Genomic DNA, 23374 nt, shown 5'->3' on the forward strand with positions numbered 1-23374 from the left:
CGCCGTATGGATTATGGAAGGTTATTATATTTTATTCTAGGAATAAGATCAGATGCATTGTGAGTACTGTAGTAATCATCCAGTTGCTGATGGAGAAGGAGAACAAAATAAAAGTCATGGCCAAAAATGAAATGCATATATTACCACTTATACAAAAAAGGAAATATATATTAACATAATTGATACTGTAAATAAAGAAAAATGCAGAAGTTTTGAAGCATCAGGCAAAGTAATATGTTTTTTGCCACTGAGGAAATGAAAATACGGCAAAACTTAAGAATAACCACTCCAAACCAATATTCGTAGTAATTTAGCACGTGAAAGAATTATTATTATAATGCATTTTCGTATACGTTTTACCTTGGGGAGGGGCCAGGGGGGCAAGCCTCTTTAATTATAGAGTTAGGTGGCTTGGATTTTCTAAGTCCATTGTTATTGTTTCACAACTGCCTCTATACACAGACTGTGCCTCATACCTGCCTTGCAGTGCACCCTACAAACTAGTTCCTAAGTCAGTAATATCCAAAACGCGCATGGATTATAATGATTTCGGATTAAAAAAATGGTCTTTTAAGAGTTTTATGTTATTTTTTTTCTCTATATTAAAGCAACTAATGCCGCAGCTATTTGTATTTTCTAATACATTCGTAAAATGTTACTATGCGAGGGTTTCAGCGGCGGCACCTAACGGTTCCTGAAGTCATTTGTTTTCAAGCCGCCATAATGGATGGAGGGCCTGACACTCACTCCCTCAAAATATCTATCTACTTTACCTTTCAGTAAGTGTTAACTGAGTATTTAACCTCTTTATTGGTGTGCATGTAGGTTGACAAAAGGACCGATTACTATCCCAGTACCAGGTCCAACAAAGACACAGGCGTGTCAAGTGTCACGTTGTGTGACAAGCACGTGTCAGAAAACAAACGGATATTGTTCAATGCGCGATACTTATAGTGGAGTTTGAGTAAAATGGAGGCCAGGGTCATACGTAGCAGTCGGTAGGTCACTCCCACGTCAGTTAACAGCAGGAGCGTCAGTTCGATCTGGATGACAGCTGTCACAAATCTGTTTTATTTTGTACCTTAAACTGCTCGGTAAAAATGATCAAGCATCAACTCACAAGAAGTGGATGGGTTAACCGTCAGTATTGTACCATATGTAATTATGAAACATGACATTTCCCAAGAGTTGCTCGACTACGATTGGGGTGGTGGGGTGGGGGTTCAACTACGCTGACCATCCAATTACACGCCCTACACTCGTCAACAGACCCGCTGCGGTGGCTGCTACGTTATATAGGAATAGATTACAAGAGTATACGTTAGGGAATTTCCTTTCTTTAGAGACAAGGGATTTTTTTGTAGGGACATTTTGAAAGCCCATTTTTCAGTGATTTGGCCGTCCACCACCAAAACCACTGTTCCCTACAGGGATTAATCGAGCTAACGACCACCAAAACCACAGCTCCCTAAAGGGATTAATTGAGCTAACGCCGCCGCCGCAAAATAGCTCGCATTCATTACCTACCTTATGAAACATCACTAGGTCTTCATATATTTTTTTTCTACAAACGTTTGGTTAGTGACGGTACGCTTGGTTAGCAATGGTACGCTTGGTTAGCGATGGTACGCTTGGTTAGCGATGGTACGCTTGGTTAGCGATGGTACGCTTGGTTAGCGATGGTACGCTTGGTTAGCGATGGTACGCTTGGTTAGCGATGGTACGCTTGGTTAGCGATGGTACGCTTGGTTAGCGATGGTATGCTTGGTTAGCGGCTAGCCCACGCATGTGAGACCAGGTCCACCACGCGTGATTATTTTTTTTTTAGAACACGCAGCCCAACGGCTGCCGTGCTGAGGGCCGGGTATAGCCCGGGCCTGTTCAGCCCGAGTCCCGGATGACCTTGAGTCATGGCTCAGGGCTGTTTTGGGGTGGTTAGCGATGGTATGCTTGGTTAGTGATTAGCCCACGCATGTGAGTATACGGTAGGGATTTTCCTTACTTTCGAGACTAGGGAATTTTTCCTGATTTAGGGATTTTTCTCGGGAAATTTTAGAAAACCATTTTTCAGTGATATGGGCTCCCCCACCCCCCAATACCCCAGTTCCCCACAGTTCCCCAGGCTTGTCTTGGGGGAGAGGGGGGGCTGGGGTGGTGGAGGGGGTGGAGTGGTGATTCTTAAGATTTACCGAAAATACCTCACTTTAGCAAAATTCTTCTGTTCTTGTGATTCTCAGCAAACTTGTCAACAATATTTCTAAATCAAGGCTTTTAACTCGCCTGCTTTCAGTTGACAAGACAGCAAGATTACCTAATCTCTCATAACCCATTGTATTTCTCAGTGTAGTTTTGATTAATTTCAGAGCAGAGAAGCTTCTCTCTGCTGAAGCTGATGACACAGGTAGTACTACAGAAAGCCAGTCTGTAGAGTTCAGGAAATGCCTCCTCATATGGACCAAGAATTCTCACTAAATCTAACAGTGATTTGGGCTTTTCATTGTCACTTGAATCCTTATAGCGTCTCTCTAACATGCGTTTTGCAGAGTGCAGCGCACGGTTAAGATCTTCCTCATTAGCACGAAATGCATGAATAAGTACAGACATTTTCTCAGAAGATAAGAACTCAGTACTTTGTGGGTTCAGTGCCTGTAATGCTTTCATAAGTTCATTACATTACTGAAGCACCTTGTCATTTCTGTTAACATATGATCTAGAATAGGATAGAAGAAGTTAATTCATGTTGAATCCTTAACACTGAAATCAAAGTGTGTGCTCCCTGACTGTTTTCCAATAGAATCAGTAACAACAAAATCCTGCAATTGTGTAGACAGTGTTCGTTTCCTTGATGACCTAAACTCTGAAGTATCAAAACCATGAGCTGCTGAGTTTTTCTCAACTTCATCCCACAAAGCATAAAAAAAAGGCTGGGTCTGACTGCATCTCTTCAAGGTGGGCTCTTACAGTTTCAATTAATTCTACAGCTTTTACCAGGTCAAGGTTGGCCAATTGTAACAAATTTGATAACAGATTTATTTTGCCAAGAATGTATGTCATAATGACTAGCTTCATAGCAGACTGAGCATCTATTTGACCTAAAAGTCCTCTTGCATCAACAGCTCTGTCAGCACTGCAGTCATTTGCTAAACCTTCTAGAACACGGACAACTGCATGCAGTCTCTTTTTCATTACTTTGCAAGTATCATACCAGCAAGCCCATCTGGTATCTGAAAGTCATTTTAACTCTCTAGTTTGCTCATTGGGATACAGCTCCTCTTGCGCATCCAACCATTTTGAATGGACATAAGATCCACTGATGAATACATACAGTTTTTCCAGTAACGAGAAGAACCGTGCAGCATCTGTTAAGGATTTGACAACATCTATAAGAACAAGGTTTAGACGATGGGCATGACAGTGTACATAGAAAGCAAATGGTGCCTCTTGCTTTATGCGTGCTGCCACTTCTGTGTGTCTGCCACTCATCATTGAGGCACCATCATAGCCTTGACCTACTAAAGTGAAGATGATACCAATCAGAGCTGGGTGAGACCGAGATGTCAGAGCCGGGATGGCCGTTACCGTACGATCGGTCACTGACTCTGTGTTATGTCCAGAACGCGTACACTACAAGAGGGAGACACGTACAAACAGAAGGCATAATAAAAAAATTGTATGGATAACTGGTGTAATTTGGTTTGTTCATCGGTGTTAAGACTGACTAATAGAAAGCATATGCATTTAACTCAGAGGCATATTTCTTTCTTTCAAGCAGAGGAAAAATATTTATTGTATTTGAGGCTGAGGGTAAATTATCAGTAGAAATTATTTATAATACTGCATGGCTGTGCTCCCTCAGTCCTAGTGGGACACCACGGTTCCCACGCCACACAGCAGCCGTGGCCAGTGGGTGGGCACCTTGGGGGGCATGTGCCCACCCATGCCCCCCCGTAGCTACGCTACTGCTGCTGTTCACCCACTGCCGCCTGCAGCCGCAGCCGTAAAATAGCTTGCAGAGAGAGTTTTGACTGGCTTACTGTTTCTATATTTCACTCACCCCTCACAAAGATCACAAGTGGACAAACTAAATCAAAACCAGGCAAATTAATGTTTTCCCTGCTGTGTATTCCCCCTTGCGTGGTGGACAGCAGAGTGACTTATTTCTGTGAGGAGGTATTTCCCGCAACACCAGCCGGTGTAGTGTTCCACCCCCCTCCGCCACCCGGTCCCGTCCTGCGCTGCATATTTCCACCACCCTACACCGCGTGCTGAATAAATTTTAACTAACCAAATCTAACAACCTAACCTAACCTATCTAATGGCCACCCCTTAAGCTGTGCCAGTACCGGCACTCACAAACACTTGGTTATTTTCCATTACATATATGTCCTGAATTGATGCATAAGACATTCTTGTGGTGTAAAAACGTTCTTCATCTGAATGGGAACCACAAGGAGGAAAATATTTCATCAGATGGACTGAAAAAAAATACAGTAACCAAAGGATGGGACAGCAGATAAAGAGAGGAAGGCAAGGTGGCTTGCAGACCCTATTGTAGTTACCGGGCGCAGTTGGCTCAAAAACTATTCTCAGTCAGTCCCCATGGATTTCTGACCCTCTGACCTTTTCCGTTATATCCAAAATCTGTTATAAGCATTTATCTATTATAAGGGTTTACTGTATTTTATTCTCTATGTCATTGTAGATTCCTCCTCTTCCTGATGTAATCTTCATCATTTTACTTATCTTTTCCTTGGTGGACATTTCATAGCACAAAAGAGGCATCAGTTATCAAGTTTCAGCCATAGAAATATTAGAAAATATACATTTATGGTTCATAACAGATGAAAATGAGACTACATGAAAGAAATAGCCGTCTAATGCTGTATGGCCTAGAAAGAGAGGCCTAATCCAGATCTGAGACAGTAAATTGTGTTCAATATGCAGGAAAGCATCTACTGCATATAGCCTACATTTACTTAGAAAGTATCAGTATCAGTATGATAAGAAAGAGATGATTCATTGCAGAACGCCTGAAAACTGCTCCTCTGTCTTTTTTAGGAGGCTGCCCTGCTCTCCAGCCATTACTGCAAAACAATAGAGCACTTCCCAGCACCACAACCCTCAAGGCCTTATGGAAGCCCAAGTGCAGCCTCCAGCATGCTATCCATACACAGCAATCCTCAGTCATCTGTAACATCATCTGGGGAGTTGGATTCTCTCACAGTCACATTTGGATCCCACTCCAGTGGTGGAAGCTCAGCCCAAGAGGGAACAGCATCTTTGTTTACCTCAGCACTTTCTCCAGTGTTACCAACCAGCCAAGCACACTATTCTTGTCCCTGGTGTTGTCGAGAATTCTCCAAGAGTAGCAATCTTAAGCGTCATATCCTAACGCACACCGGGGAAAAGCCTTATGCCTGCCCCATATGTCCATACCGAGCCGTCCAGAAAGTCCAAGTTGTCCAGCACCTCAAAAGCAAACACAGTGCTGGTCAAGGCAAACCCATCTGCCTCTCCAAGCAGCAGCGATCAACGGAGAATATATGATAGACAAATAAATGCCTGTATTTTGAAGATGGTGGTATAGTAATGGATGTCTCAAGTTTCCAGATTTATTAGGATCTTTTCTGTTTTGTGGAGGGGTGAATGAGGATTGTGGAGGCTTTGGTTTCTGAACTTTATGGCAGGTTGTGCATGAGTAATGTGTTCCTAGTAGGCAGCACTGTAAATGTGATATGGTTGCAGTGTAAAGAGGGTATCATTTCAATTCTTTTTGTTGCTTGAAGCGACAAGGTTTCACATTGTAAGGATTCATCATTGTATTAGAGTAGATGCAGGAAAGCTAAGAATTTCACACATTTGTGATAATGAACTTCTCTATCAATACTGTGATAATATGAAAGGCTCTTCTACCATTAATTTGTTAACTGAGCCCTTTTGATTAGTAATGTATTGCCATGGAATTCAAAGATTAAAAAGAGGTTGCACCAAGGTTAAAGTCCCACATACCACATTTTTATAGGGATGCATTATTAAATGCAGTCATATTTTTTTACTGTCTAATTTCACAATCTTGTCATATAGCTTTTACATTGGGAATGTAAAAAAACATTTTGATTAGGAAACAAACACATGCATGTCATATTTTTGTTATCTAATGTAACTGATTATGACAGTTCTATGTTATAATTAGGTTAATATTATTACTCTGCCATAACTGAATATTCTGCAAATGTATCCTGCCACTGGGATGTATTTTCAGTTATATCTAATAGAAGAAAAGAAGCAAACATTGGAAGCTGAATGATGGGATCCACCACAAAATATCATAGTAGTATCTGTTCACCTTTTCTCTGGTGTTTGCTATTGCACTACTTGCAATAACTGAGCTTCAGCCTCATTGCTGCTGTTCCAGGATCAAAATGTTTCTACCTGCAAGACAATTATTTGTAGCAGAATGGCACCTTGCTATTTTTTTGGTCATGTTTCATGTAGTTAATATGGAAAGCAACTCCTAATTATTTTAAAGATGTCCCACAGTAAAACTGCATCCCCAGGAAACTTTTTATGACAAAAAAAGGTTTATGAATGAGAAGAAAGTGATACACAAGCAGAAATGCAGATGGAGGGCAGAATGTGTCTGTGTCACCTTTTGACTGTGGCTCTGGATCCTTAAATCCTGCCCTTCTATCTCTTCTAGGCCACTCGGCATGGCGCACACCAGCTCATGGGGCCACACCTCCAGCACCACTCAGACCCCCAACATGAACACCGCACCCTAAGCAGCAGGGACACATTCTCCCTTTTTCCAAATAAGAGAGGCACTACTTCCACCAATCCTCAGAGGAAAGGCATCCTGGTACAGTTAGATGACCACAATGACAGTGAGTCTGTCTTGCAAAATGCAGGCTTTCTGGTTGAAAGTCTTTCTTCTATCAATAGGCCATCAGCAGACTCTTCTCCTGCTGTGTACAAGATTCCACACCATCCTAAAGAAAGTGCTGATATTGTGTTCATGAGCACTGACTTACATGAAACAGCCAACAGCTCCCAGGGACTGCAGGTTACCCTAGCAGAAACTTGTTTGTTCACAGAAGGCTCATCCTTCAGATTTTGTCCTCCTCATGGTCCTATTGCTGGCCAGGCAGTGGAAGGCTTAACACTAACAGAAAAAACTGCAGGTGACTCCCAACATTTAAAAGCAACTGAAGGGGGTGGGTCAAATAGGTATATTTGTCAGTGGTGTGGCCGAAACTTTGATCGTGTATCCAACCTGAAACGTCACATGCTGCTTCACTCTGGTATCAAGCCATTCAAATGTTTATACTGTAACTACCGTGCCACACAGAAAGCTAATGTAGTACAGCACCTTGCCAGTCGACACAGAAGTGAAATGCGTGCACTGCTGCACAACAACATCAATGTGAATGACATACTGGTGCCATCTGGCCCAGCAAAGAGATAAAAATTTCCTTTAAGAAAACTGATGGTCAACTGCCTTTGACCTTGTACAAAATATGCATGTCAGAAAAAATATATATATAAAATTGTTCAGTATTCCTCTCATCTTCAACCTCTTGTCCTTTTTTTTTTCTTCTTTTTTCTTATAATGTACACACTTTACCCTATCTTGATAACACAGTAAAATCATTTGCACTCCTAAGGCCCCAGTCAAAGATACATACAGCACAAGCCTGTAGACTTTTCATATCGTGTAGATACTGTAAAAAAGATCCAACAGTTATAGGTTACTTGACTTACTTTAATCATCCCTCACCATTGCAGTACATTATTGTTGCCACCAAATAAAATCTTTGTCCCAGTGGTCTGTGATAATGCCTCATAACTGGGATTTTGTTTTTCAATGTAAAGTGGTTATATTGGATTGCAATTGATTACAAGTAAACTGTGTAATTAATTAGGCATGCTTGATGGATAAATCTCTTTGTGCCCAATCAGATGCATCCTTAATACAGTCATCTAGCAACATGTGGAGATAGGGGTGAGAAACAATGTTTATCCAAGAATAAAACAAATATCATGTTTAAGAATAAAGAAAAAGATGGGTTTCATTCAAGACATTTGAAGACTTTACTATGGTATGAAGCAGGGTTGTGATTTTACAACCTCATAAAGTTGGATGTTCTTTGTCATATACAAGTGTTAAAAAACATATGATTATATTTGAATGTATAAATGTTGTGAAATATAGCAGAACATATTATGATTATTTGGTGCTGAATAAATCATATTGTTACAACATGCTTATGAAATGATCCTACTCAATTGGGATGTTATAAATACTTGTAGGTTTTCTTGTACGCTTTGATTTTTTTCTGGAAGACTCACTTTTTAATGTGGTATATCTTATTTAAATCATGCTTCAGTTGAAACTGCCTTGCTTATTTTACTTAAATGCTGCAAGTTTTTAAGCTGCTTTTATGATGACCTGACTTAATTCCTTTTTCTTGGCACATTTCACTCCACAAATATCATCATATTGCTCTAATCTTAGAAGTTTGGAGACAGTATTTGTTACAGCCTGTGGTACGGTTCACAACCATGGCTTTCAAAGATGGCTCATCATCTTATGAAAAAAAATCTACTTCAAATTAATTTATCATGTAATTAACAATGATTTGTTGGAATGGTAAAATAAGAAAACCTGGAAAAGCAAAATGTTAAGTCAATCCAGTGAAACATTTCACTAGGAATATCTTTAATCCCTTCACTCCGGCGACGCTGACGTCGGCGTCCGACGGCGTCACTGTATGGAAAGGGTTAGTCCTCTTCGAAACCTCTTAATCCTCTTCCATTTCCTCTTAATCCTCTTCTAAACCTCTTAAGAGGAAATGGAAGAGGATTAAGAGGAATTTAGAGGAGGATTGAGAGGTTTAGAAGAGGATTAATCCTCTTCCATTTCCTCTTGACCCTTTCCATACTGTGACGCCGACGTCTGCATCATGGATGGAAAGGGTTAAAATGCAAAGTATTATGAACCAAACAATGGCATTTACATTAGCTGATTGTGACTTAGTCATTTCTTCCATGCAGTGTGTTTTACATCCAGATTTGAACTGCCTATTGGATGATTATCAGACATATTCACCCATCTCAATTGTCTGGTGTTGTATGAATCCTCAGAAGGGAGAAATGAAAGAATCATATGCTCACATTTTTTTCTTTATCCCTCAAATCACTTTCTCATTTATGGTACTTGAATGCAATGCTGTTGTTAGAGCAGGAATTGAGTGATTGAGATGGTAGTCATACATAGTAGACTGTGTCCTGAGTATGACAGGCTCCCCACAAGGCAGGTCAACAAATGTGTTTGTTCTCTTGTAGGATCGAAACGTGGGTGGCTCAGCGAGTTACCAAGCTAGACGACTTGTGGACATGGGCAGCACCTCCACCTGGCAAGGCTATGAGAGTAAGGGCGAGGCATCACCCACAGTGCCTCTCTTCACCCACACCTCACAGCCAGCATTGGTGTCACTTACTCCTCATGTCAGTCACGTGGACTCAAGCCAACAGAGAGGACAAGGAAGAGTGCTTATAGAGAGCATAGTGGAGCCTCAGTCAGGTACCTCTCCAAAGGGTGCAAGCCTTCTGGAGGGTAGAATGGGCTTAGGACATGAAGCTGCCAAGATGGGCACTACAACCAGCAATATCCCAAGAAGTAGGGAAGAGTCTGAGACAGAGAGACCCTTAATGCCCTCACAAATGCTCCTCCCTTTCCAGGACCCTCGGCAGTGCCCTTGGTGTCACAAGGTTCTGTCTAAAGCATCAAATCTTAAAGTACACATCCGGCGCCACACTGGGGAGAAGCCCTACCATTGCCTCTTCTGCCCATATATGGCTGCACAGAAAATTCAAGTAATAAACCACATGAATGCAAGGCACCAGACTGCCTCCAACACATTTTTTTAGTTTCATAAAGAAGGTAATCATGTTATAGTCATTACTAATACGGTTACTGCAGTTATTGTTTGTGTGACAAGTCTTGTTACTTTATGTCGTTTCCAGGGCCTATGGATTCCTCACAGTGGAGGAGGTGGTTTCAGTTCTATTAAGATGTGAGAAAGGATGATGGATGATCTTATTCCTTGTAAACTGGTGCTATAGATACAGAAAATAAACTAAAAAAAATATACATGGTGTGAAATACACGTGCCTGGTATTGTTTAGTACTGCTTCTTGATCTGCAGGAATTTTATGTGTGTAAGGCTTCACAAAGACTGATTAATTTATTTGGTTGCTCATCTAATTGATATACTTTAACATTTTTATTTTCAACATAAGTCAAGAAGAATGAAACACCAATAAAATATTTTTGAAGAATCTGTATTGATGTATACAAAGTGTTTTATAACTTTTTAAAAGAAAAAGAACACTCAAGCTAAACCCATAAATGTGGAAAATTTATTGCATATGCTAAACTGTAAAGGAAGTTATGACTGGTGTTCCTAAGGTAAATGTGGTGAATGTTTTATGTTCACATGAAGTTGAAAAGATGAAAACAAAGTTATGCTGCTCACAATAGAGCTGTTATCTGAGAAGGGAAATTTTCATGGATTATTTTGGTTTCAGCCTGAGATCCCACTTTCAATAAAGGAAACTTGTGTCTGCATTGACATTATTATTAATTGGGTCACAGCAAATCATTATTTTGAAAGGTATAGAAAATACTCATGATGAAAATTCTTGTTGCTAACCTTACAGTAAACTGCAAGAGCATATAGCAGATCTGTCATAAGAAGCATATATTTATGTAGATGTACTTAGGTAGTTGTGATATACAGAAAATGAGTTGCGCCTGTGGAGTTCCATCTCCTTGTTACAGTCGGTCAAACTTTGCTTTAAACTTTTTAATTTTTGGACTTGAGGATTTCTTGATTCAGGCTTCTCCAAAGTTCAGTGCCTCTATATCAGGGGTGGGCAACCTTTTTGAAGGGAGGACCAGATGAGACTTTCGAGAGCAGGCTGTGGGCCGGAGTGAGAAACAAGAACCCCAAAGTAATAAAAAGTGAAAAGTGAAAAACATACAGATCATTGAGACAATTTATGCTCCTTGCAATGAAGAAGTGTATCAATGTCCGACTCGGTGGACGAGGTTGATAACAGAATAATGTAACTGAGGTGGAGGCCCGAGAGTTGGGAGCAAAGTCAAGACTTCCAGTGTCCTTCATTTTGGAGAAGAGCAGCTCGTAACAGTAAATGCAGCAAGGCAAGGAAAATACACAGCTCAGTGGATAGAGTGTCTGCCTCACAACCAGAAGGACCGGGGTGCGATTCCGATTCCCCGGTCAGGTGAAGATAAATTGGGTTTATCTTCTTTCACGTGTAGCCCCTGTTCACCTAGCAGTGAGTAGGTACGCGACGTAAGGCAAGGAGTTGTGACCTCGTTGTCGCGGTGTGTTGTGTGTGAGTGGTCTCAGTCCTACCCAAAGATCGGTATAATGAGCTCTGTGCTCTTCCGTAGGGGAACAGCAGGCTGTCTCGAGAGAGACCTGCAGCAGACCAACTGAGCACATCTAAACATCAACCTTGAAGGCATTGATGTGTGCATGTATGCCTTGCAACTTAACATTGAGAGCGTTTGATGTGCAGTAATATCCGTGAGTAGGCACAGATGAGCGAGCCATTGCGGGGGAAGATTCTTCTGATTCTTCTCCTGCTGCAGTTCACACACACAGGACAGCATGGCCCCACCATTATTATTATTATTATTATTATTATTATTATTATTATAAGCTACCAAAGCGGTGCAGATACAAGTTGAACCACACAAATTACCAAAAGGTAACAAAATAGTTAAGAAACTGGCCAGGCAAAGCCAAAAGGAGGAAAAATAAAATCACCATTCAAAAAGACATTTACACGAGACTTATATGTAAAAATATCTGCAGAAAGGACAATCTCATTGGGTAACTGATTCCATAAATTTGTCAACGACGGAAGAAAACATCATGAGAATTGTATCGTACAAAAATTCATAGGATTAAAAGCAAAATTGTTTTGACTAAGAGCAAACCTCGTGACCTGGGCAAGAGGAAAAGGATCAGGCAAAGCATTGTGTAAGGGATGCCAATTATCCTGAAAAACTTTAAATAAAATGCTAAGGGCCAATGATCAAGATCAAGAACAAGTGCTGGAGAAATAAATTTAACTGAATTTATAGCTCTGTCAAATAACTTTAAATGGCAATTGGCAGCAGACATCCAAACAGGAGCACAATACTCAAAGTGGGGTAAAATGATTGCATAAAAAAATTTGATTACAGTTGAGTCACAAGCAAATGTTTTGAAGCACTTATGAAGTAAACCTTTCTTCTGTGCAATAGTGGAAGACATGGAACGGATGTGCTTCTCAATGTCAGTTTAGAATCAAGAGTGACTCCCAACAAGCGGATACTAGAAATATCCTTAATCTGTCGACCAAAAATATGCAAACAAGGATGAGGTGGATTCAAGGTACAGGATTTAATGATGGTAATGGAATGCATTTTATTAGCATTAAGCTTCATGCCCTAAAGTTGACACCAAGCGGTGATCATTGCCAAGTCCCTATTCAGAGATGCAGCAACTTCACCTCTTTTACTAGGAGAGTAAACAGAGGAGTATAGAGTTGTATCATCAGCATATGAAATAAGCTGATTTTTGAGGTTAATGCCCAAATCAGAAATAAACATGTTAAAAAAATAAAGGTCCAGGGACACTTCCCTGAGGAACACCAGAAACAACAGGCAGAAAAGCAGAGCAGGCACCATCAACAACCACACACTGTGATCGATTAGTTAAAAATTAAAAAAAATACTGAGAAGACTTCCACCAATACCAAGGAGTTTTAGTTTATAAATTAGACCCCTATGATTCACAACATCAAAAGCAGAACTAAAATTACTAGCAACAACTCAAGACTCATGCCCATGATCCAAAGAAGACTGCAGGTCATGAGACAGAGTCAAGAGAGCGTCACATGTTCCCAAACCTTAACGGAATCTGAACTGAGAATCAGGTAACTGACTGAATTTATCATTGTGTATGGAAAGCTGTTTAGCCAAGTCTCTCAAAGATCTTAGAGAGGATAGGAGTAATAGAAATTGGGCAGTACTCAATAGGAAAAGTTGAAGCTGAGGCTCGCTTTGAGATGGGAGTGATATTGGCCTTGCGCCAACAAGAAGGAAAACTACCAGACTTCAGCAGTAACCTAAATTTTGCAGCAAGTTTTGATGCTAAGAAAGTAACAATCTTCTTAACCCGTACAGTCCCGCTGACGTCTATAGCCGTCACCTCATTTGTACGCCAAGGACCCGCTGCCATCTATAGCCGACACCAAGTTCCTCACTTTGCCACGGCCAAACCATTCACTTTCTGAACTTCGAGTCTTTTGCATGTTCAAGAGGAGGGATTGGTGAGTCTATTGCTGTAACGTTCTATCTGATAGGTGCATGTACAGCTGCAAAATTACGGTACCCTCTCGAGTTTCGCGATCCTCGAGTTTAGCGCGGTCCTAAATTCTTACCATCCCGACTTTCGCGCATTCTTCCTACCATCAGCGTCATGCGTGCTGCCTTAAAAGGCGGTGTCCAACCATTGGGGCTATGGGCAACCGCAGTTGCCTGTATGCTCAACCGGGAGTGAGTTAATTGTTGGGTGTCCATATAAATGGAAAACGGTGGTGGGTATGAGCGTGGGTAAGTGGGTACCTCACGGCTGTATGTAAACAAACAGACGACGGCAGTGGCTGAGGAGTGAGGAGCAGTGGAAGATGGCCCACCAAAAGACTCGTAAAATGGACTGGCAGAGCTGGTTTGCTTACTACTTGTTTAACAAAATAAGAGAACACCCCCTGCTGTGGAACCACAGTCCAAAACACTTTCTCCAGTTTATGAAAACTGTAGAACTCTCTGCCCTTACTTTAGCAGACAACACCACGTGGATCACAAACGTGTTTTCTGAACTGCCAGCCAATATTGTAAGGCAGCCGCCTTCAACTATGGCTTCAAAGCGACCTATTCTCACTTCCCATTAGTTGCCTATTACCAAGGTACGTATTTTGAGATAACAAAGGAGTAAAGTCGAAAAAATTGTGATAACAAGGGAGTAAAGATGAAAAAAAGTTTTTTTTCCACGGGTCAGAACCAACAAGCGCTTTTTCTTGGATTTCAATACCTCGAGTTTCGCGATCCTCGAGTTTAGCGCCATACCTTCCGAATGAAGTAAGCGCGGAACTCGAGAGGGCACTGTACAATACATGATAATTATGTTTAGTTTTATGGCTGAAATCTAGGTACAGGTAACTCTCGATTTACGCGAGTATTGTGTCCTTGAAGAGGTCGCGTAAATCAAAGACAATGTAAGTCAAACAAGAGGTAGGTTTGTATACCTTTATTGCCTACTGTATCACTCTGACTCCTCTCCCTCTCGTGGTTCCTCCTCTGACTGCCCTTCCCCTCATGGTAGCACAGCAGCAAGGGTGTTGTTGTTGTTGAGTAGCGTGGCAGCGTGGGTACTGTATTGTTGTTCAAGTGGTGCGCGGGAAGAACTGAGCTCAGCTGTGTGGCCGCGGCGCCGTGTGAGACCAGTTGCGTGAGACATCTGGTGGCCACTCCACGGCAGCAAGGGTGTTGTTGTTGAGTAGTGTGGCAGCCTGGGTACTGTATTGTTGTTCAAGTGGCGCGCGGGAAGAACTGAGCTCAGCTGTGTGGCCGCAGTGCTATGTGAGTCCAGTTGCGTGAGACATCTGGTGGCCACTCCATAAAATATTGCATATGTGAAAAAAATCATGTAAATTAAACATTTATTTGGATTTTGGACCCAGCGTTATTTAAAAAACACGTAAACCAAACTCACGGTATTCCTGGATAAGCCTCAAGACATGCTCTCAGCCCAGCCATAGCAAAGGGGTTAACAGCAAAATCAAACATTCTGTTAAGGAGAGAAATTTATTTTACAGATTAAAGAAAAAGCAAAACATGCCCAAAAATATTAGACTTTGTCACGAAGCCAGGAAATGAGTCAAAAGATTAGTATGTCAGGCAAAGCATAGATATGAAAAAAACATTGCAGGCAACGGTTAAAAATAATCCAAAAATCTTTCTTCAGTTACATAAACAACAGCAAGGCAATCAGAAGTGGAATTGGACCCTTAATTGATGGTGACAGCAAATTAGTGACTGAAAGCCAATGCATTGTGAACTTGTTAAACAATTATTTTTCCTTGGTATTAAATTTTAATACTAGCAGTCTTCCCACTACAATACCCTCTCGAGTTTTGCGCTTGCTTCATTCCGAAGGTATAGTGCTAAACTCGAGGATCGCGAAACTCGAGGTATTGAAATACATGAAAAAGCGCTTATTGGCTGGAAAAAAAAAAAGGTTTTTTTTCCACTTGACTCCCTTGTTATCACAATTCTTTTCGAGTTTACTCTCTTGTTATCTCACAATACGTACCTTGGTAATAGGCAGAAAATGGAAAGTGATAACAGGTCGTTCTGAAGCCCCAGTTGCAGGCGGCTGCCTTACAATTGGCTGGCAGTTCTGAATACACGCTTGTGATCCACGTAGTGTCATCTGCTAATGAAAGGGCGGTCGCTCGCGGTCACCCGTGGTACAGTTGGACAAACCTATAGCTTCTGGTAGTTTTCTGTGTGTTATGGTATAATCTGCTAACTCTTTCTGTTATATATCATCAAATCACTAACATCATGATTGACTTTTCAATGCCTATTGAACGTGAACTGCCGCCACAATCGCAAAATAGCTCGCAGAGAGGTTCAACTTGCTTACTGCTTCCATATTTCCCTCACCGCTCACAAAGACCACAAGCGGACAAAAAAGAACAAATCCAGGCAAATTAACACTTTTAATGCTGTGTATTCCCACAGCGCGCATGCGTGGTGGACAGCAGAATGACTCATTTCAGCGGGAAGATATTTTTTGCAACACCGGCCAGTGTATAGTGGACCTTCTTCTTCTTCTTTTGACCTGTAATGCTTTGTATCGCTTCTTAGGTCCTCCTCCTCAACATTTTTATACTTCACAACATGCACTTAGGGCCGCCTTCACAGTCATTTTGTTTGTATTGATCGTTACCAATGGCGGCGATCGCCGCTCTAGTATTTCCACGTGAAACTGGCCGATGGGTAGTGATGTGATGTGATGGTGTCGGAGGTATTGCCTTTACAACGGCACCTCGTGGCGGCTTCGGGGTTAGCCTCGCCCCGCACCTTACCACACACTCTCAACACCTGTCGCTTTCTCTGCAGCCACCACTACCCCATAAGCCAATTTCATGTGGAAAACTATAGCGTTGATCGCCGCCATTGGTAACGATCAAAACAAACGGTGACTGAAAGCGGCCCTTATTTACTTCACAGTGCGCACTTATACACTTCACCCTGAACTTAGGTGTTTTTCTGTTCTTTTCTTTCCCTGATTTTGGTTTTCTATGCCCTTTTGCTATTTTCCACTGTTACTTTTCACTATTGCTGCCTTGCATTACAGGTCAAAAGAAGAAGAAGAAGAGGAAAACATCACTGGGAAATCTACAATTTTCATAGACTCGAGAAAAAAGTTTTTTGGACTGTGGTTCCACAGCAGGGGGTGTTCTCTTATCTTGTTAATCAAGTAGTAAGCAAAGCAGCTCTGCCAGTCCATTTTACGAGTCTCTTGGTGGGCCATCTTCCACTGCTCCTCACTCCTCAGCCACTGCCGTTATCTGTTTGTTTACAAACAGCCGTGAGGTACCCACGTACCCACGCTCATACTCACAACCGTTTCCCATTCATATGGACAACCAACAACTCGCTCTCGGTTGGGCATACGGGCAACCACGGTTCCCAATAGCCCCAATGCTTGGACACCGCCTTTTAAGGCAGCACGCATGACGGCGACGGTAGGTAGACGTGACCTGTACATATCAAAGGAGCGCGAAACTCGTGATGGTAAGAATTTAGGATTAAGCGCTAAACTCGAGGATCGCGAAACTCGGATAGTGCGAAACTTGAGAGGGTACTGTACTACCACCAACACCAGCGATGACAATAGTACTAAGGTATATCTCATTCATGCATTGCCTAACTTAGCAATAACTACTGATGAAGTCCTAAATGGTCTCCATTCTCATAAAACAAATAAAAGCCCAGGACCAGACAATGTACATGCTATATTCATCATCATCATCATTTCATCGACGCCTGCTCCTAGGAGCTCCCACCAGGGGATGACCACGGCAGAAGTTTCCAACTTTCTCTATCCAGACACTCCCTCCTTGCCTGGTCAATGTTTCTCAAAGATCTTTCCCCCCCTCCCTAACGTACTCTTGCACCCTATCCCTCCATTTCACTGGAGGTCGTCCTCTAGCATTCCCTCCCTCTATCTCACTCACACACACCCTTCTGCTCATCTTACTCTCCTCCATTCACTCCATGTGGCCAAACCACTTTAAAGTCTGTTGCTTCACTTCTTCCACCACTCCACACTTCTTCCCTTCACCCCTGTGACACATTCCAAAACGCTCGTACACACTTTCATCACTCATTCCATCCATTCTACTCACACCAAAAACACTCCTCAAATAACTCATTTCCACTGCCTGCACTCTAGACCTCTGACTCTCATTCCAGGCCCACGTTTCACTTGCATATGTGAGGGTTGGTACTATTATTGTATTTCTCAAATCCCTCTTTACCTCCATGCTCACACTTCTGCCATTCATGATTCATCCCAAAGACCCTACCACCCTTCTTCCTTGCAATGCCCTTTATCTTATCTCTCCCTTCGTACCACCATGCTTACACATAATTGATCCAAGGTACTTAAGAGTAGACTGGATAGCTACATGGACGAGGATGACAGGTGGTAATGGGGGGGAATCTGGAGCTGCCGTGTGTAAGCCATTTGGCCTCTTGCAGTCTCCCTTTGTTCTTATGTTTAAATCTAGTGCAGCAGCCAGAGGGGCCGCGGGAGAGTGGGAAGCATGCAGTTAGCAAGTTCAGAAGAGCAGTCCGAGTGAAAATGATTAGAATTTCCACATTATCATTATTTATATATATCACTTACCCCCATCTGGCATCTTTTCGGAATAAATGGAGCTTCACACCAGGCTGTGTCCTCTTTTTCACCACAAAGGGACATGATTGGAGGCTCCGGCTGGTAAACGTGGCGGCCGCGGCGGTGTTATGATATTTGAACGAGGCAGCGTTGCAATTGGAGCAGAGAAAAATATATACGCGAGTTTGGTTTACCCGTTTTTTAAATAATGCGGGGTCCAAAATCCAAATAAATGTTTAATTTACATGTTTTTTCACTTATATGCGATATTTTATGGAGTGGCCACCAGATGTCTCACGCAACTGGACTCACATGGTGCCGCGGCCACACAGCTGAGCTCAGTTGAACAACAATACAGTACCCATGCTGCCACGCTACTCAACAATAGGGGTGGGCAGGTACCGGTACCAGTACCGGTACTAACGGTATCAGCTATACGGTAAGGTACTAAATATACCAATACTAGCCAGTCGCTCATGGTGTCCCTCATTTCTTCCTCACACGAGTGAGGAGTGAGGCTGAAACCGAGTGCCTGAGTGGATATTTCGGTGATATGGATATTCTCTCTCTCTCTCTCTCTCTCTCTCTCTCTCTCTCTCTCTCTCTCTCCACTGAATGAAGTGAATATTTATTTTTCGATAGAAACCTACCTCTTGTTTGATTTACATTGTTTTTGATTTAAGCGACCTCTTCAAGGACACAATACTCGCGTAAATTGAGAGTTACCTGTATAATAAACAGTATAAGTTAGACCGAGATCATTTTATCCACCCACTCTTTCTCCCTACAAACCAATGATTCAATGTTAATCATTACTGATGGAAGTCAGCGTGCGTGCTAAAACAATGAGTTGGAAAAAAAAACATGATCATATGGTTTTGAAAGAACGGCAGTAGGGCTACAACCTTGGTTCATTCCAGTATGTATACAGAAAGGTTAAACACATAAAACACATCTAACCACTGCTAGCCTTCCACAAATGCAGAGAAAGTAATATAATTGCGGTACAATAATAGCATTAATTATGACATGCAGTCAAGCTATATCAACCTGGTAAATATATATAGTTGTTACTGTTCATTTTAATATTTATCTCCCAATACATATTTTTTTTTTATCTAAAATGGGAAATAACCAGACTGAAGAAAAAAAGTAGCAACATTTGCTGCTTGATCCCAGGTAGCAACACTGCTGGGGGTTGGGGTTGGGTGTCTGGAGGGTGGGAGGTGCTTGGATGTAAACAACGCTGCTCATGCCATCTGTTGGAACCGACATACACCACCACGGTCTCCCATAGAGGCCCCCTCTCCTGTACTATACAGTACCCTCTCGAGTTTCGCGGTATCCGAGTTTCGCGGTTAGTCCTAAATTCTTACCATCCCAACTTTCCTGCATTATCACCCCGAGTTCCGCGCTTTGACACGTATGGATCACATCTACTTACCATCAGCGTCAATCACGCTACTTTTAAAGGTAGTATCACACTGGACATTTTCCTCCAAGCATTGTGGCTATGGCAAGAGAGAGAGAGAGAGAGAGAGAGAGAGAGAGAGAGGTTGAAGGCGGCTGCCTTACGATTGGCTGACAGTTCTGAAAACACGCTCGTGATTCGCTGGGAGTCCGATGACGTCATCACCAACGCTCACCCTATCAGCGGCTTCACTGCCTTAAGGCGGTGTCATAATGGCCGTTTTCGTCCAACCGTTGGGACTACGGTCAACGCCCATACGCCCAATCGGGAGCGAGTTCACGGTTATCCATAAGCTGGTGTCACACAGGGCTTTTTTCTTCCCACCGCGTTGGCGACAGGGGCAACCGGCAACCGTTCAAGGTCGGTTGCCCGTATCCACATCCACAACGTAAACAAAGCACTTGCCCTGTAGCCTATCAACTTGGCGTCGTCTGCTAAAGTAAGGGCTGTCGCGGCTTGTGCTGCCATTACCCAAGTTATGGACTTGTTGCTGAAGTTAAATGGAAGGAAGAAACAGTTGTGGGTGTGGCATGCCTGTGGTTCCTCCATGCCAGTTCTCATTGTCACCACTGCGTGTGTGCGGCCAACACTCCCATCTTGATTCAACCACATAAACACATGGATCGAATAACAACACACACACACACACACACCAGACTCATTAGGAACCATTGCAGATGTTTCTGACAAACAGAAACAACTTCACCATTTCTTGAGTGTGTTAGAACGTATTTGGTGAGTGGCTCACATGAACCAAACCTAGCTCTTGGCAAGAATAGAGCAGTCGTCTTCAACACTGCTCTCAGCTTGCCATTGAGTATGTTTGGTTTGTATGAACCACTCACCAAATAAGTTCTAACACACTCTAGGAAATGGGGAAGCCATTTTTGTTTGTGAGGAACATCGGCCATGGTTCATGATGAGTCTGGTGTGTGCGTGCGTGTGTGTGTCCATAACTTGGGTAATAGCAGCTCAAGCCGCGACATCCCTTACTTTAGCAGACGACGCCATGTTGATACAGGGCAAGTGCTTTGTTTACGTTGTGGATGTGGATATGGGCAACCGACCTTGGCCGTGTGTGACGCCCAAGCTGCCGCCAACGCGGTGGGAAGAAAAAGGCCCAGTGTGACACCAGGTTACGGACAACCGACAACTCGCTCCCGGATGGGTGCACGGGCGTTGCCAGTAGCCACAACGGTTAGAAGAAAACGGACAGTGTGACACTGCCAGCGAGGCCGCTGACAAGGTGAGCTCCGGCGATGACGTCATCGGACTCCCAGTGAATCACAAGCGTGTTTTCAGAGCTCAGCCAATCATAAGGCTTCATCTGTGACTTTAAAACGACCCGTTCTCTCTTCCTGTTTTCTTCCTTTTTCCAAGGTACGTATTTTGGGATAACAAGGGATACAGTAAAGAAGGGAAAAAAATGAGCTCCGGGGGGCAGCATAAGCCAATTATTATAGCGCCACTATAAACAGTTGCCTGCACCATGACGGGCTCGGGGCCGACCATCAGGCCCAGATGGATAGTCTACCGGCGCCATAGCCCAAATGTAAAAAACAAAAAAAAAAGAAAAAAAAAAAAAGTCCACGGGTCGGAACAGATAAGTGCTTTTTCAGTGTTTTCAATACTTTGATTTTCACGATCCTCGAGTTTAGCGCAAGACCTTCGGAACGAAGCGAGTGCGAAACTCGAGAGGGTTGCCCATACGTCTGTCTTCCACCGCGTCTGGTCCGTGTGTGTGTGTAGTGACACGACTAGCCTGATGGGTGAGCCTCCCATAACTCCCTCTGCCAGAGGGGTACCTCTTTGGCCGACTGGTTAAGGAGTGGCTCTCCCGTTACACTGGTCGGGGGTTCGATCCCCAGCACCGGCAAAACTTTTCCTTGTTTGGATTAATTTCTCGTGTGTTTAGATACAGGCAGAGGTCGTGTGAGAGTGTAGTAAAGAACAAATCCTGGCATTTCACTGGTGGGAAGGCGGTGGTATCCTCTCCTGTGATTCTGTTGTGTCTCCCCGAAGGGGTAACAGGTAGAATGATGGTCCATGCTCTCCAAAGTTCATAGAAAATGGGAACTCCACACACAGAAATTAATATAAATAGGAATGGGAGCTGTGTAGTGACATGACTAGCCTGATGGGTGGGTCTCCCATAACTCCCTCTGCCAGTGGGGTACCTCTTTGGCCGACTGGTAAAGGAGTGGCTCTCCCGTTACGCTGGTCGCGGGTTCGATCCCCGGCGCCGGCAAACCTTTCCTTGTCTGGATTAATTTCTCGTGTGTTTTGTTACACGCAGTGGCCGTGTGGGAGTGTAGAAAAGAGAAAAATTCTGGCATTTCATGTGTGTGTGTGTGTGTGTGTGTGTGTATTTACCTATTTGTAGTATAGAGGGCCTGAGCTCAAGCATGGACAGTCTTGTTTCCCAATCTATATTTGTCTATTTTTTCCTTCATTTTATGGACACTGCCCGCTTCAACAATGTCTTTGCTAAATCCATTCCATGTATTCACACTCCTGTATGGAAAACTGAACTTTTTTTAAGTCTTTCAAGCAAGTCCCCTTTCTCAATTTCTTACTGTGTCCTCTTAGTTGCCTCCTCCCTTCCATCTTGATTAAATAATTTCTATCCAACATTTCCATTCCACTCATATTCCTGTACGTACAATGAAATCAGGTCCCCTCTTTCTCATCTTTCTTTTGGTGTTGGTAAGCCCAGTTCCTCTAATCTAGTCTCGTACGGCAGACTTGATAGTTCTGGTACCATCTTAGTCGCAATCCTTTGAATCCTTTCAAGTTTCCTTTTGTCCTTTTTCTTGTGTGGTGACCAGACAGCAGCTGCATACTCTAGCCTTGGTCTAATCAATGTAGTTATTATTTTCTTCATCATGTCCCCATCCATCCAAGAAATGTCACTCTAACATTTTGCAGCAGACTATTTGTTTCTCTGAATATCTTGTTTATGTGCCTCTCAGGTGTCAGTGTATCTTGTATTATAATTCCTAAGTCTTTTTCTTCCTTCACTGTGTCGATGATTGTCCCTCCTATCTTATACATTCCACGTGGTCTATTTTTACTCTTGCCCATTTTCATTGTGACACTTCATTGAACCCCATTTCCTATTTTTTACTCCATTTATGTAACTCATTTAAATCTTCCTGCAGTTTGTCACAATCATCCTCATCTCTTATTTTTCTAAGCAGTTTGGCATCATCTGCAAACATACTCATGTAACTCTTTAATTTTTCTTGCATATCATTTATATATATTAAAAACATTATAGGCGCTAACATGGATCCCTGTGGAACTCCACTTGTGACCGTTCTCCATTCTGATATCTCATCTTTCAATGTGGTTCTCATTTTCCTGTTTGCTAGGTAATTTTTCATCCATTCTGTCATTTTTCTCCGCAATCCTCCTCTATTTTCTAATTTCCACAGCAGTCTCTTATGTGGAACTTTATCAAATGCCTTTTTAGATCCAAAAATATGCAGTCCACCCATCCGTCTCTCTCCTGCATTATATCTATTACTCCTGAGTAAAAACATATTAGATTTGTGACACAAGATTTACTAAACTGACTTTCAGTTATTGTCTTCTCTCTTTCTAGATGGTCTACCCACTGTCTTTTAATTACCTTCTCACACAGCTTGTTAGAGAAACCAGTCTATAGTTCAGAGGCTCTTTTTTGTTTCCGCTCTTATATAATGGGACCACATGTGTCCTTTTCCACTGTACTGGGACTTCCCAGGTCTTGATTGAACAACTTAAAATATCATGAACTGGTTCTATTAACTGTTCCCTGCACTCATTTAGTACTTGCCCAGATATTCCATCTGGACTCATTGCC

At 42.5% G+C, this 23374-nt stretch overlaps 1 long non-coding RNA gene across 1 annotated transcript in view; it reads right to left on the minus strand.

Annotated features, from left to right (window-relative positions):
- Nucleotides 1-14254: 14254 nt before the first annotated feature.
- The window catches only part of LOC127007612 (uncharacterized), a 30854-nt gene continuing 21734 nt past the window's right edge, over nucleotides 14255-23374 (minus strand). Inside the window, exons 2-3 of the long non-coding RNA XR_007760305.1 lie at nucleotides 14856-14930; nucleotides 14255-14718 (exon numbers count right to left, since the gene is read on the minus strand). This is a non-coding gene — a long non-coding RNA (uncharacterized LOC127007612). The remainder of the gene's footprint in view (nucleotides 14719-14855; nucleotides 14931-23374) is intronic.

This window comes from Eriocheir sinensis, chromosome 36 (assembly GCF_024679095.1).
Source record: "Eriocheir sinensis breed Jianghai 21 chromosome 36, ASM2467909v1, whole genome shotgun sequence".
In the NCBI taxonomy this organism is placed as follows: domain Eukaryota; kingdom Metazoa; phylum Arthropoda; class Malacostraca; order Decapoda; family Varunidae; genus Eriocheir; species Eriocheir sinensis.